Source organism: Coturnix japonica, chromosome Z (assembly GCF_001577835.2).
Source record: "Coturnix japonica isolate 7356 chromosome Z, Coturnix japonica 2.1, whole genome shotgun sequence".
Classification (NCBI taxonomy): Eukaryota; Metazoa; Chordata; class Aves; order Galliformes; family Phasianidae; genus Coturnix; species Coturnix japonica.
In genome coordinates this window covers 54,856,217-54,872,368 of record NC_029547.1, presented here as the reverse complement: position 1 = coordinate 54,872,368, position 16,152 = coordinate 54,856,217, and positions in this window count along the sequence as shown.

Genomic DNA, 16,152 nt, shown 5'->3' with positions numbered 1-16,152 from the left:
GTATACATGTATATATATATGATTAATGACGAAAATTCATAAAATGCCATTCATATGTTTCGCCACAGAAATCAAGACAATGCTGGGAACAGCAATTAAAGAGTACCTTGAAAAGTCTGAGATCAACACCATTTAAAGATTGGTTTAATTTCTGTATTCATGTGGGAAAAAAAAAAAAAAAAAAGAAAAAGAAAAAAAAAAAGGAACAGCATTTTTACGCAAATAGGAATCTGTGAACACAATTTATACATGCTAAACAGTAGAATGCTGGTGAAAAGGAAGAAAACTATGACAAAATTCAATTTTTTTTCAGTGCATTTTAGATCAACTCCTTCAAATTTGGAAGTATCTTGATCAATAGGTATCTGAAGGATCTACTGTACTTCCACTTGAGCTAATCATATCTAAGAAAACCAAGAAAATAAACAAAACTGTTATTAGGGTATAATTTACTTTGTGCAACTCTGAACATGTGATTCCTTATGCATAGTTTTAGTATGTTCTGTTAGTATTCAAATCAAATAATTGCTGCATGATGATGAAAAAAACTAAAACACATTCAGTCACTGGGAAAAATAGATGCAAAAGTGTTCACAAGGGGCACCGGAACTAGACTACTTTGTTCTGATACTAGATTAATCAGCTTCCTGCAGAGTTTTCTGCTGGAAGGCAAAAGATTTTGCAGTTGTTCCTAGGTCAGTTTGTGTAGTTTAGGCTCAATTTACCTAAATAGTATGACTTTTTACTTATGGTTTTGCTACATCATATATTTTTTCACTAAATAGGCATGACTATTTCCAGACAATCTGAGAATCGTAGAATGAGTGAAGGAGGAAGGGACTTTTAAAGGCTATCTGGTGCAATATCTGTGCTCAAGGAGTTTCACCTAGAATAGGTTGCACAGAGCCATGGCCAGACAGCTGTTGGAAGAAAGATTATAACCCTTCTGTACAATCTGCTTAATTTCTCTCATTTCTCTTTCCTCACAACAGAAGTGCTTCCTTTATGGTCAGAGGGAATCTCCTGTGATTCTGTTTGTTCCCATTGCATTTTTCTGGCAGTAGGTATACCTGGCAAGAAACTGTGCCTCTTTTACCCTACTTCAGGCATTTACAGACACTGAGGAGATTCCCCTCAGAGCTTTCTCCTAGCAGAACTGCTCTAACTCTATCAGTCTTTACTCACAGGATATGTGCTCCATCATCTTCATGCCCTTCTGTGCATGTGTTCCAACATCTTTATGGCCTCTCTATGGTATCTATGTGTATCTGCTGTAATGAGGAACCCATAGTTAGATTCCATACTCCACATGTAGCCTCAGCAGTGCTGAACAGAGTGTCCACCAGGGCACACCAGAACTGGTTCTTTCTTGCAGAGCAGTTCTCCAGCTGGGTGTCCTCAGCATGTCTTGGGGTTGTTCATCCCTAGGTGCAGAACTCTGTACTTACTTTTGAACTCCAGAAGGTTTTTGCAGTCTGTTTCTTCAGCTTATCAATTTACCTCTGGATGGCTGCAGAAGCTTCTGATGTATCCACCGCTCTAAACCTAAAAAGGTAAAATTTAGACTGTAGTTCTGAATGTTGAGTGTTGCCAAGACAAGAACAAGGCCAGTTCCACACCCTTGAATAGGAAAAATTTAAGATTTCCAACATGGCTCTTTTTCCACTTGGAAATGATTAGCATATGAACTCACCTAAAAATATTTAGTTTGGAGACATCATTAGAGAACAACTCAAGAACTACAAGCTAGTTTTTGAAATACTTAAATTCAAGCAGAGGAGAAAGATGACAACAGCTACAGCTTCAGAGGGAATCAAACTCTGAAGTTAGGTATTTCCTAGGAATTTACAAGTGAAGATGAAAGCCAAAGCATAATCTAAAGATTACTTTCAGATAGCCAGCACCAAAGTCACAATACAGGCAGTATATGATTTCCCCAAACCAGCTTACACAGTGAAATCTCAAAAAAGCAGTCTCTCTCAAATGTAACCCTGTCACTGCCTATTCAGAACCTGAAAATGCAAAAATCTATTCTGCATGCAGCTGCAGTGTTAAGTGAGTGCATGTGAAAAGGTTCGCGCTAGAAAAATTGTACATTCCAGATTGTAACTTATTAATCTGAAGGAATACTAGGATGAAGGTGTTACTGACGACTGTAGATACCTTGCTTAGACCAGTTGTTGAAAAACAAACCAACCAACCAACCCAACTGCTGTTTGTGTAAAATTGTAATGGTAGATAGTATTATGTTACTGATGCCTAGGAAAAAAAAAAAAGAAAAAGAGTATTTTCATTCAGCAAAGCTTAACATTTAGCAGTATGTATACCTTTAAGATTGTGTCATCATTTCTGGATGAGTTCAGGTAATGATTAAATTTATTAAGTGTAATTAAGCAGAAGTTTTTACTCAAATATGTCAGCTACTTCTATTTTAATTTTCATTTTTAACTTGATAGCAGACAGATAACTGGGCAGGGAGATCATACCAGTACAGACATACTATTTTTCTTATCCCAAGACTATATTTTATCACAGTTTCAGCTTCTACTTAATGTTTTGGTGTCAGTAAAAAGTTTCAATTAGAGCAGCTGGGAGTAAAGGAAAGTGACCTGGGCTGATATATCATAAAACATTTCTTTGTTAGACAATCTGTTAGACTGAGCTGGATGAAAGACAAAGTTTTCTAGGACACAAGAATGATAAAACTTTTCAGTGTCTTACTCAAGCTCTTCATAGTGTTTAGAGTGTTCTTTTTTCAGACTTAGTAGCTCTTCTCATATTTTCTTACTCTTCACAAAGAAACTTAGAGGCAGTTGTTTATTATCATGTGATAGTCAACAGAAACTTTCAGGTTTTTTTCTTGCAAACATAAAGTCAAGTTCAGATTGCAGTCAAGTTGAACCTCACAGGCATTGCTAGAGATGGCATGGAGAACATATATTTTGATTTCTTATGTTGAAGTTGGAAATGTAATGTTTTTCTGACAGAAAAGCAAGAAGAGGATGTGTGATATAATGACAGCTGCAAATATCTATACTTGTGTATGTTTGTATTTCTGTAAACACATATTAAAAAAGCAACAAACAAAAAAACAAAAACAAAACTAAACAACAACAACAAAACAAAACAAAAAAACCACCAAACCAGAAATGAAGAAACAGTGAGAAACAGAAAAAAAGCTGTATTTTTCTGGTGAATAGGTCCAGAAAGGAGTTTGTTTGTGTGTTTTCATTTTGTTTTGTTTTTTCCTGATGCTGTGTTCTTCAGGTATAAAATTATAAGAAAATGTCTTTGGAGAAAAGACTGATTGGGTCTGACTGGGAGAATCTCAGCACCTGATAATATGAAGCAAGTATTGTAAATTTTCACTTCTAAAGTCTTATTCTTCTCTAATATTGATTTTTTTTTTTTTTTTTGATTATTCATGAAGATCTCCAGTAACAGGTTAGGTGTAGTTTCAGGCTTTTCATGGGTATGCTTCTGACTATCTTTTCCAACTCATCTTTGATCTCCAATCTACTCACCTCCACTGAAGTACCTTTTTAATGTAATGACACAGATGTAAGGTTTGTATTGCTGTTCACTTAGACCGGCTGCACCAAGTGTTATCATAGTTTAGCTAATGTAAAAATGTAGAATATATTAGCATATATATTCTTAGGCATACATCTAAGTTCCCACAACATAATGCTTTGAACATTCTATGAATAGAATTTCTGTTCTATAAGAAAGAAACAAACAAACAACAACTACAATAACACCTCTCCAGCCTCCCCCCTTTCTCCCCTTCCTTCCTTCAGCTGTCTTGGTAAGTAGAGATTATATGAAGACTCAGTGAAAACCCGTTAGGTGGGTTGCTCTAACCACCAATTTCTGTTTTGGAAAAATTGAGACAAAGTGATGATGAAAACTTGGATTCATATATACGTATGATTATTGCCATTTTGAAGAAATACTTCCTGGTATATATTCATTAATTATTATAGTCACAGTAGGGATTATACAGAATAACAATTAATAATTTATGTAACAATTACATTAGACTGAAATTCGTGATTTCAGCTACCAGTTAGAGGTTCAAATACTAACTTATACTTGGAATAAACTTTATAGACATTTTTCAAATGAACTACTACTTGAGAGAAAGAACAATTGCTGCCTAAGATTCTCAAGCAGTGTCTGATTATGTTATGCAAATATATGCAGATATATTATAATGCCAAGACAAAACAATGTCATTGCAGGTCTATGGAGATGAAATTATGAATAGTAAGTTGAAATAGAATGAAATCCATCCCAGTGTGGGCCTACTACAATGTCAAGATTATACTGGTACATTTCCCTGCTGACCAAGTTGTGATGTCCAACTTTAAATAACAAATGTTATAGTAACTAAATTTTATTTTCTAGTGCTATAGAACAGGCTTGTAGTGACAGTCTTTTCATACTATATTTTCTAAATCATGCCTTTTTATTCCTTCACGATAAAAGTGGAATTGAAATAAGTTTGAAGTGAAAAAAAGATTTACTTAATCTACTTAATCTATAATCCTAAATAAAACGATACAGAGCCAGACACTTAGTTGGGAAAAGGAAAAGGAAAACAACAACAACAACAAAAACAGAAGTATTCTCATTAAAGTCAGCAAGTAGATGAATTTCTGAAATGTGAGCCTGCGAGGTTCTCAGTGACTCTCACAGCAGAACAGTGATAGCCAAATGAAGGAGGGAGGTGGAAAGTAAAGAAGTGAAGTGAAAATAGCTATTCTTTCATTGACTGAGAACTTGTAGTATCTAAGGTCTGCCAGAAGATATATTTGACCAACAGTTTTTGGAATATTTAAAACAGGAAACTAAATGTAGTAGTGGGAAGAAGACAGCAATGTGCTGAGTGACAGCAGTCACCTTTCTAGACTGCTTTTACCCTCTTTCTCATTTCTTCATTCTTTTCAGCCACTTTCTATTACAATAACTGTTATTTTTTTTTTTTTTTTTTTTTTTTTCATTCCAGCTATTTTTGTTTAATCTTTACATACCACTTAGGATACCTATCAGTTAACAAATGAACACCCTGAGGAATTAATATTGAATGCAAACATATTGGCTGAAATTTTGGCACCATTAACATCTGAGGGAGTACTACTAATTTCAGCTGAACCAAGAGTTCACGTCCACTGTACTGCAATAACATCAAAAACACACAGAGCTAAATATAAAAACAAAAGATTTTCTAATTAAACACTCTCTTTCATGTAATTTCCTTCAGCATCAAACAAACTCCAAATGACTTGGAGAATGCTTTCATGCTATCTCATGCCTGTCACCTGCTGTCAACCGACAGTATCTAATTTACAGTATTTTTTTAGATGTCACAATTTTATTTTTCTTTATTAGCAAATGCACATCCATTAATCTATTTTTACACTAAGAATACTGTAAATAAAATATATTCCTTCTGTTAAAGATGTCCTACCTGATAGGCAACATACCATGTTCTTCTAAATAATAAAAAAAAATAGAAATCATTTGTTTACAATTTGCATTCAACTCAATTCAACTGTCAATTTTAGTCTTTTCTTGCTCTATATTAGAATAAGATTTTTGTCCCAACAGGAATTTTCTTACAGTAAAAAAGGATAGAGTGTCTTGTTAAGTTCTGTAAGGGTGCCAAGCCTTTTTCACAGCTGAAACATAAAAAAACAAGAGAATCCTTTTGTGCAGGTTGTCAGTCATAGCATGTCATAGCATACATAATTTTACAAAAGAAAATTATTTACTTTAATTTGGTTGTTTACTGGCTACATAGTCTCTGTACAGTCTCACAATTCTCAGTTCTCTGCAGTCTCACAAACAGATGCAGAAGTCACTTTGAGCAACCTGGGGTAAGTTCAGTTTGCTGGATGCTAAGGTTTCATGTCTCTATGTCTTCTCAGACCTTAATCTTCTATGAGGAATCCAAAATGAAAAGAAAGTCAGCTTTCCGTACCTGATGTTTGGAAGCAACGTTGCATCATTCTTCCTATTAATTCTGTGTTCTTCTGCATTTGTGTTTTGTTGTTGTTTCCACTTTGTTTTTGTGGTTTTTTTTGTTTTTGTTTCTTTTTCCTTATGCTTACCTCCTCCTTCCACAAATTATCTGCTGAGTTACATTTCCCTTTTTCTCCCTAGGAAAAGTCTTACACTTAGTTTCTATTCTAGCTGTCTAAATACTACTAGTCCTACTGTCCCAAGCAGTTTTACTTTAATAGACCTTATAAAATCTTGTTATTTCCCAGCTGATTTTCAGTTTTAAGCCTAAAATGCAGGAGGTGCTTTGGAACTATTACTAAGCTTTAGAGTATGACCAGGAAAATAGGAATTTTTTTAAATGGCTGATGAAACCATGAAAGAAAAGGTGGTCTAAACCACAGAAAAAAATGCTCAACAAAGTAAATATGAAGCTGAGACATAGATGTAGACCAAGTCTCATGCAAAGACAGAGCAATAAAACTGGAAGGCTCAGACAGCTGGTTAACGGCATCTCACTGTCTTTGCACTGAGCACAGTTAAGACTTGGACACACTAAGGTCATGATGAGGGCAACTGCAGTTTGACTTCTCCATTCCAGAAAGTGAGAATTAAAAAAACCCACAAAACTCACACAGTCAGCACATTATGCTGAACAACTCATGTTTGTTAATTGAAAGTTGTTTTCTCATTTATTTTCTCTCAGTCCAATATCCTTCTGCCAGGTCAAAACTGCTGATCTGATGATTTCCTTCAAAGTGACCGACCTCAATGTAGTCAGAGGCAGAATTCTTGTTAGCTTCAGTGAATAAGGTATTTCACCCCAAGTCCTCAGAATGTGCATTCCACATACCTACAAAACAAATAAAAAGAGACCTGCAAATTAATCCACATCACTGTGATAGGACCTCTGTTTTCAATTAACTACAGTTACCTCATGGCGCTGTTAGCCTGTATAAGCTTTTAATCACCCTTCTATAAAGTGATGTATAAAGCCAAATTTTTTTTTCAAAGGTCCCGAATAGTTTATCCTGTATCTATTCAGGTGTGGAGCAATTTCTCACAGAGTTCTATGGTCAGAGAATGGTTTGGGTTGGAACGGACCTTACAGCCCACACAGTTCCAGCCCTCCGCCATGGGCAGTTTGCTACCCACATCAGGCTGCCCAGGGCCCCATGTGACCTGGCTTGGAGTGACTCCAGAGATGGGGCACACATGGCTTCTCTGGGCATCTGTGCCAGGGCCTCACCACCTTCTGTGTAAAGAATTTCTTCCTGACAACTAATACTCCAATATCTAATTTAAATCTGCTCTCTTTTAGTTTAAGGCTATTAGTCCCCAATAAACTGTTTCTCCCCAGTTTTTCTGTAGGATCCACTTAGGTGCTGGAACCTTCTCCAGATTCAACAAGCTCAAATTCTTTGGACTTTCTTCACAAGAGGAGTGGTTCAGACCTCTGAGAATCCTCATTACCCACCTCTGGGCTCACTCCAAAAGCTCCACATCTTTCATGTGCTGTGGCCCCAGTGTTGAAAGCAATACTTTGAATGGAATATCACAACAGTGGAATAGGGAGAAGAATCACCACTCAACTTAGAAAAGTCATTGCTTGTCACAGGATATCATTGAACAATTCTTTGTTTTCACAATGCTTATCAAATGCCAGCTGATCAAAATAGCTACCTTCCTTATCATAGATAAATCTTGAGGGGTCCCATAGAAACACCTCATATATCATCTTTTGTACATCAAATATAATCATGAAGACAGAAATCTTAAGATTTCAGTCACAGACCTAACAAAAATATAGGTCACGGTGTTCAAAAATGGCACACAGCATCAAAGGAAGAATTCAATGCACCTCAAATTCTCACCCATGAACCTTTATACGTCTTCAAAATGTTTTACTCTCCTTACATCCTACCCAATTACTTGACAGCTACACTTCTTTTATCTCCAAGTTTATGCAGAAAGAAGATAACATTTATCATGATTGATTTTCTTTCCCCAGCAATTCAAAGAGTGAATTCCTTAAAAATGTGGTTTCCATCTGAATACTTTTATATCTTCTATGTGGACATGGATAGAATAACCTTTATACAGATATTCAGGATACAAAGTTAAACACATAAATATATTCTTCTTTATCAGCTATGAATGATGGGACTTGGCATACTTCCAATTACATTAAACAGTGCTGAAATTTAGCTTCTCAATTTAGAGATTATTTATTTGTTTGCTTATTTATTTATTCCATGAAAGGATGAAGTTACTGAATTAGAAATGATCTGAACATGTTCTGTTGCCTATGCTTTCGCATTATTGGGATACCAGCCATACTCAAATAATTTTTGAGTTTGATCTGAAATTAAAAACACACTACTGTGGAAATTCCCTGTCCACCTTAAGCAGTTTTCCTCAATTATTCTTATTAATATTTTTAATTTCCTAGTGTCAAGCCTAAATCTTCTCATTATGGAATTAAGAAAATTCATTTTACCCATGGCATATGCAATGTTTGCAGGTGTATCTACAATAAATTTGGGCATGTATAGTGTCCTTTTTTCATCTTCATTTTCCTAGATTTAACTAGGTTTATTTCTTTCCTCTAATCATCCTTTATGGTTTTTTTATCCTTTTGTTTTCCTCCTGGAAAAAATCTTTAATTTGTCACTACCTGGTGTTTTATTGTTCTTATGGTGTCCATAGAGAAACCTCACCAAAACAGAGTGGACAAAAAGCACTATTTATCATGAAGAACACTCATTTGGTTAATCAAGTCTGCACATTGCAATGAGATGTTTGTGAGTTTTGCAACAGCACGATACTAATGACTTCTGTTTATCCAGTGATCCACTAAATCTTCTGCAAACAGTCAAACAGTTAATTCTCATTAACTGGATATCTTATTATTTTTGCTAATATAACTCTACACTTGTCTTTGAACTCAATCTCATCATTAGGTGATTTTCCAATTTGTAGAGATCACTTTGATTACTACCCTTGTCTTCCAGACTGTTGCTGATTTGATACCACCTCCAAGCACAACAAGAAGCCCCACTTGATGAGAATCCACTACTCAATAACCCAGAAAATAGAATGCAGTAAGTTGACCAGAACAGATTTCATCAAAAATATCTTTCTACTGTAACAGTAATTACTTTTTAATGAAGTTTTATATCCAAACCATTTCTGTTTTAATAGACCACGGTTTCCTCTCCTGCTCAGATACAGAAAGTTGAAAGCAGTACTAAAGTCAAGTAAAATGCCATTTGCTATTTTCTCTGTTTGTAAGGCCTGTAACACAGTATCACAGTCTCGTGCATGTTGGAAGGGACCTTAGAGATCATCGAGCCCAACCCCCGGGATTCGAGCCTCCTGTGTAGCAGAGCGGCACTTCTACCACTTGTGCCACAGGGGGGATTCGAACCTGGGCCTCTGGTGTTGCAAGTGGCATTCCTACCACTGCACCACCTGGAAGGCATGAGGTCTGTCACAGATAAAAGGATGATAGTGACAGCAGTCACTATCAATATATTTATTTTTTTTTAACAAATCCACAACTGCCATTAAAACTCATAATTTGTCTCTACTATTTTCAGATGCATATATATTTTTTTAATTTATTTACTTAGTTCTATCATTTTCTAGATGTAAAGATTGAGAACCAACTTTAAAAGTTTGTAAGAAGGGCAGTCTGTTTCTTTTACCTCCATTCTCTGTCAATGGGCTAATAGTTTTTGCTCTGAAGTTGAAGGAGGACTTAGAACTTGTGCTGTGGCAGATATCTTCAGTGTGAATAAAACTGTTAGTCAGTGTCCTCCCCACATCATCTTAGCAATTTTTGAAAACCATACTCATTTGAAAACTGAACAAAATGAAGTGACATTCAAAGTGCTACAGGGATGTAACTAGAATATGCCATGAATTCTGCTGCCATCTGACCAAAATATCACGTTAGAAGAAATGTGTGTGGCATAAAAAAACATACAGAGCAACTGTAAAGACAACAAAAAGGCAAAGCAGACATAGCAAATGTTACTGATAATTATTTTTAATAAGAAGTCTGCCACTCCTTGCAAGCATTGTCACAGCCAAATTTCCCCACTGGAGGTCTCAGGGCTCACAGGACCTGAAAAAGTGCAGAGACTTGTGTAAACCCTTATTGCTAAAGTGATGCAATGAGAAAACTCCATTTCCAGAGAAAGAAGAGCTCATCTTCTCATACTATCTCTGCAGTGTATTACAAAGCAGTTCCAAAACTGTAATGTGGCAGAATTTCAGCTCACTTCTAACATATTAGTAATATAAATAAAGTATAAAATTGAAGTGGGAAAAAAAAAAAAAAAAAAAAAAAAGTGTAATCACCCACAAATGTCTACATTTTATGACTTCTGTGGAATACTGAAAAAATAAATAAATCTCTTTAGTTTGACAAAATATCACATTCAGTATCAGTTTATAGAAATGAGAATGCCTATTTGAAGGGCTAGATGCTATGTGAGGGTAGCCACACAGAGCAAGAATAAGTCTGTCTTGCCAAACATATTGAGTTACATGGTCCACATGCATCACATTGGACGTGGACCTCATTTCTCTTCAGGGCAGACTGGATTCATTTCACCCCTACCCCTGTGCTCTTATGGTTTAAAGACGTATTTATGATTTCCATGTACTTTCTCTTGTTCATTAGCTGGGCTAGTCAGTTAGAAGTGGGATGAAATCGTGTGAGTTGCACCAAGACACTGTTGTGAAAAGTCAATAAGAAGGGTTTCTTCAAAAGAGTAGGGGCCCTGTACCAAATAAAATGGCAGATCTGTTTACATTGGACAGTGAAAAGGCTGAGGTATTGAATGCCCTTAATTTTCACAAATATGACTCTTTAGGAATCCCCAGTCCCAGACACCTGGCAGAAAGGCTAGAGCAAGGAAGAAGTACTCTTGTTGGAAGAGGATTAGAACAGGAAATACTTAAAGAAACTGAAATTTTGCAGGTTGACAAGCAGCAGCAGAATGCACCTGTGAGTGCTGAGGGAGCTGGCAGATGCAAACAAACAAACAAACAGACAGACAAACCTAAACTATATAAAAAGGTGTAAATAATTGAATATATAAATTTTTATTTGTAGCTTCCTAAAGTAGAAGATCCCCCTAGCTCTTCTTAAATGATGTGGCATCAGTCAACGGGTGCCGAGTAATTGCACTGCAGATTTATATATACTGTTACCATATAATTTTTGATTCCTTTTCTGTCTTAGTCTATAATTTTTATCTCAATGCATAAGTTCTATTTTGTTTCCAGTTCACAGTGTGGGAGGAGTGAGTGAACAGCTGTGCAGTGCTGAGCTGCTGCTGGGTTAAACCAGAACAGAAACACCTTGTGTATACTGTAGTACTGCATATCCTATACATACAATTATTGTATAACAATTATTATGGATATTAACAGCTATTGAGCATTCAGTGTCATAGTGTTAGTGTCTGGGATTTGACTTGGATAAAACAAGAAGTTACTGAACATCAGCCTTTATTTACACTTGAGTTAACAAATATGAGGTGTATATAATGTAGACACATACATTTGTTCTCAGATTTCTGCATGAGTTGTGGTGAGCTGTGCCTGAACGATGTCAGGAAGATCAATTTTTCCCAGAAAAGAGAACACAATAAGGTGGCTATGTGGCAAACTATTGTGGTGGCATAAGTGGGAAAGCCATGAGGTATGACTGATAGTCACATGGAACAAAATGTTCTCTATTATTTCTTAGAACATTTCCCTACACAATTAACCTTTTCAAGGGAAAAAGTGGCAAACATCAGGTATAAACAGTTACATTTAGCTTATTCTGCCTTAACAACAGTATAAAGCCCATATTAGTATAAAGGACTTTGAGAATGTTTTGTAAATACTCAAAGTAAACTTACTCTCCAGATACTGAGTTCAATATTGATTCTTGGTTACTGTTGCTAAGCAAAGAGTGCAACTTTTTATTTTTTATTGACTTATGAACTCATAATTTCCTACTTTATTAAACAGGGATAACTCAGCCTGTGTCAAGAAAAACAAGTGGTCTTTAATAGTACATTAAAGATGCAAATAGCCACAAGAAAATACAAACTTGTTTTCTGTTGTATTTTTTTTTCTTCTTATCTGAAGAGTGAAGGAAGCCTCATTTAAAACATTTGCAGAAGAACTTACAGTATTTATGTTTGCAGCTGATATAAGAAGGTAGAAAAGGAACATTCTTAACATGCACTTACCATACACTCAAACAGACACAACAGACACACAAACATAGACAAGCACACGACGGCAAATATATATATACCATTTTGTTTTGGATTCCCATTAGATTTGCATGGTTCTTTTTTTAGTACTGTATAAAATAATAATTTGTTTTCACTATAGTACTGTTAGAAAATACTATTTTAAACCTGATTTTTTTATTTCTTTTTCCCTCAGGAATGCACAGGTGTATGTTGACTATGTGGGTTTTTTTCCACTTTTTATCATTTTCATGGAATCGCACAGTAGTTATTGAAGCTCATTTATCATCCTTCAGTTGTCTAGCAATGGTTTGAAATGCAGCCCAGAGGGGGAAAAAAACAAAAAAATAAGGAAAACTGAAAACCAGGTTTTAAACAGGCATTCAGTACTTCAGACTCCTTGTGTCTTTGCCATAGTAGTAGGTTTACGATTTGACCAGTTGTCTTGATGAAAAACTAGACAAAATAAGAGGTCACCTCAGCTCCATCTGTACTGTAAAAGAGGAACAAAGCTTAAGAACTGGCTATTTTTCTCAGGTACACATCTACATGGAGCTTCCTACCTTCTCCTCATCTCTCAGAATGTTACAGTAGCAAAGAGCACTTTTTTTTCTTCTAAATGAAGCCTCGCAGCACACATTTCTGAAACAAACCTCACATAAAAATTACCAGTCCATTGACTTGCCAGTCTACTGCTATAGGTCTCAGATATATACAGAGTGAATTAGCTGGCTACCTAATACTTAAAGGATAAACAGCACAGCTTAGAAATTTCTGTCACACAGATGTAATAGTGGTGGCCCTAACATCTTGATCAGCTTTTTCTTCCTCTCTATCTTGCACTTAACAAAGCTGATTCTTCTCTCACCATTGTTTTGGAGCTTTACTTGTGTGTGCATGTTTTTGCAAACAGATTTTGCAGGATATAATGATGTTTAAATTTTGCTTTTAGCAGATTTTTTTGATTCCATAGCCATTTTCATGGCTTCTGTATCTGATTTCAGCTATATGTAAGCTACATGGGAAGATGAGGATACTGACACGTTAGCCTTCAGTGAAAGAGGGAAAAAAATATATTTTCATGCATGCATGAAAATATGGTGTGCATAAACAGCAGATTTCTGGCACAGTATACCGAAAGTTATTTCATACTCATGGCTCAGGGAAAGCTGCCCAAAATAGATGATTACCATAGGGACATTTATGGAGGATACAAATGCCAGAGAGTCTCAGGTGTGAAGCAGGTACAGCCAAACTCATATCAGACGGTAGCACAGAACAACTCAATTAGGCCTGCAGAATCACCACTGAATTGGAGTGAGGTCCTGCACATTGACACCATATTTATGGTATAGGTTCAATGCCAGCTACGCATAAATGGACACATATCACCAACCTACTGTTTTTATAGCTCTTCTGTGTATTATTCTCAGCATTATTATCATTCCAGTGGTGTTGTTAAGCATAACACCATATGTCTATTGTTGTTATAGGTAATCTTTCCTCAGGCTCAAACATTTTCAATAAATCGTGATGCTTACCGTGGATCACAAACTATGGACAAACAACATCCTAAAGTCACTTCTCTGGTAATCACAGTGGGATTTAATGATGGACATATGTATCAAACAAACATACATTAAACTCTAGAGAGTAAAAGATGTCAGAGTATCATCTCAGCAGTGTGTGTGAACCCAGTATGCAATCACAAACTAATGTATAATCACAACTCACTTCAAAAGGGATAAGAGGAGATAAAGTAGGGACTCCAAGGGATTCTAGCACCAAAGGTTTGCCCCATAGCCATACCCCTTTTATTATTTCTTTTTTTTTTTTTTTATTTTTATTTTTTTTTTCACTATGGCTGAGGAAAACAAATGGAAAGCAAACAATCGAAGCTAATCTATGAATTTGGAATACAAGGCATCTTGTAAGATATGACTCCTTCCAAGTTCACCTTCCAAAGGACAAACTTTCCAAGTTCAATCGCAAGATTACATGGGGACACAGCGAAGGGCTTTAATCTACTTAAGAAACATCGCTGCAATTTCTGGTTGTGCTGAAGCAGTTTTATTTTATGCATCGTTTGCTGTGGTTAACAGGCCCCACAATCTCCCATCTCCTAACAACACAAACAGGAAACCTTCCTTGCTGATCAAAAGATGAATTCCAGGTACTCTGCCAAGACATTCATCCCCCATCAAGCAGAATGTCCTTTGAGAATGATAAATGCTTATTTTTTCTCCATCAGTATGTCATACCTGTGAGGGGAAAAAAAAGAAAAAGGTTGTTTTCCAGGAAAGTTAATGTTTATACCTGTCAACCTTGAAGGTGACTCTCTTAAGTTTGTGTTAGTCTCTTTTAAAACTCCGTAATGGGACGAAAGCCAAGCAATAAAACAGCAAAGCCTAATGTGTGCTAAACACCTGCAGGTCTAAAGATCTTATAAAGGACTTATTTTTACAAAAGAGGGACATATATTAAATGCGACATATATTTACTAATAGGGGTACTACTTCAAATTTTTCTGACTTTTTATGGCTTAGCTGGCCCATGTTTCCTAAGTAACTTAAAATTGTTTCATGCTGTTTCATTATTGTAAAATTGCATTTAAATATATTTTAATTCCATAATGACAAGGTCATTTAATGGAGATATTTTCTTAAATTGATTGAGGCCCATGAAAAAAAAAAATTAAATTTATTTTGATGCAATACATCTGTCTGTTTGTTCTGACAGTGTTCCTGAGAAGGTGTATGAATAGTCTCTATTACAAAAAAGCAAAAACTAAGAATTATCTTGACTCGTTTCTCTGGTGTATGGAATAATTGAAATGCTATAAAGGTACACTTGCCTTCTTTTGATATCTCTCTAACTTGCAGTGCAGAAACAGGTGTTCTGCTCAACACGCTGTGAGGAAAATTTGAGGCTTTAAAATCAAAGCATTTTTATTTCCTCCTAAGAAGAAATCTAGGTTCATATTTACTGCAAACTCAAATATCAGATGATAGCATGTGAGCATCCAGAAATTATGTCATCACAGCCAATGATCAGCCTTCAATACTTGTTCCTTTGTTAAAATTTCCCTCTGGTTTTGTGCTCTTTTGAGGTGATTGCTGAAACTAAGTAAATGCCCAAAAGGTAATTTCAGAAAAAGAAAAAAAAGAATTGCACTGTTAGTACAGATCACTGAACAAAATATTTTTCTGCTGGCTATTCGAATTCCAGCCAAGCAAAAAACCTACATCAAAATAGGGATATTGTCATTATAAAAACTAATTTTCTTATCTTTCTTACTCCCTCCCCCTAGGTATCTATGTGGCAATGTGAAACATTTATATGGTCTAGTAATGTCTTCTTTCCTCAGGTAATAACAATTACCTGAAATAACCTGATTTTCATCTCATACTGTTTGATTAAAAATAACAACAAATGCCCAGCCTTATTCCTTTTCTTATATTTTGCAATCCCTTGGAACTCAGGTACACAAATATATGTTTGTTTTTGACTTGTTACTGTGCATAATTCTAAAAATATTTGTTTGAGCAGAAAACCTCCTTCTGTGGGACTAATATTTCCATTTCTGCTCCCATGTGACATAAACATCACCTACAAAAGAGGGTGACAGAGTATCAAAGAAATCAAGAAAGATGCCTGACCACAAATGTAAATACTCACTATATTAAATTATGCCTGATATTATGGGGTTATTTTCCCTTATTAAATATATATTTATAGAGAGAGAGAGACAGAAAAAAGATATATATAGAGAGAGAGATATATATACTTATATGTGTGTGTGTGTGTGTGTTTTATATATGTGATTTTTTTAATCATCAGTTTTCCAGGACTAACCTTAAGACAACTGCAAAGCAGATTT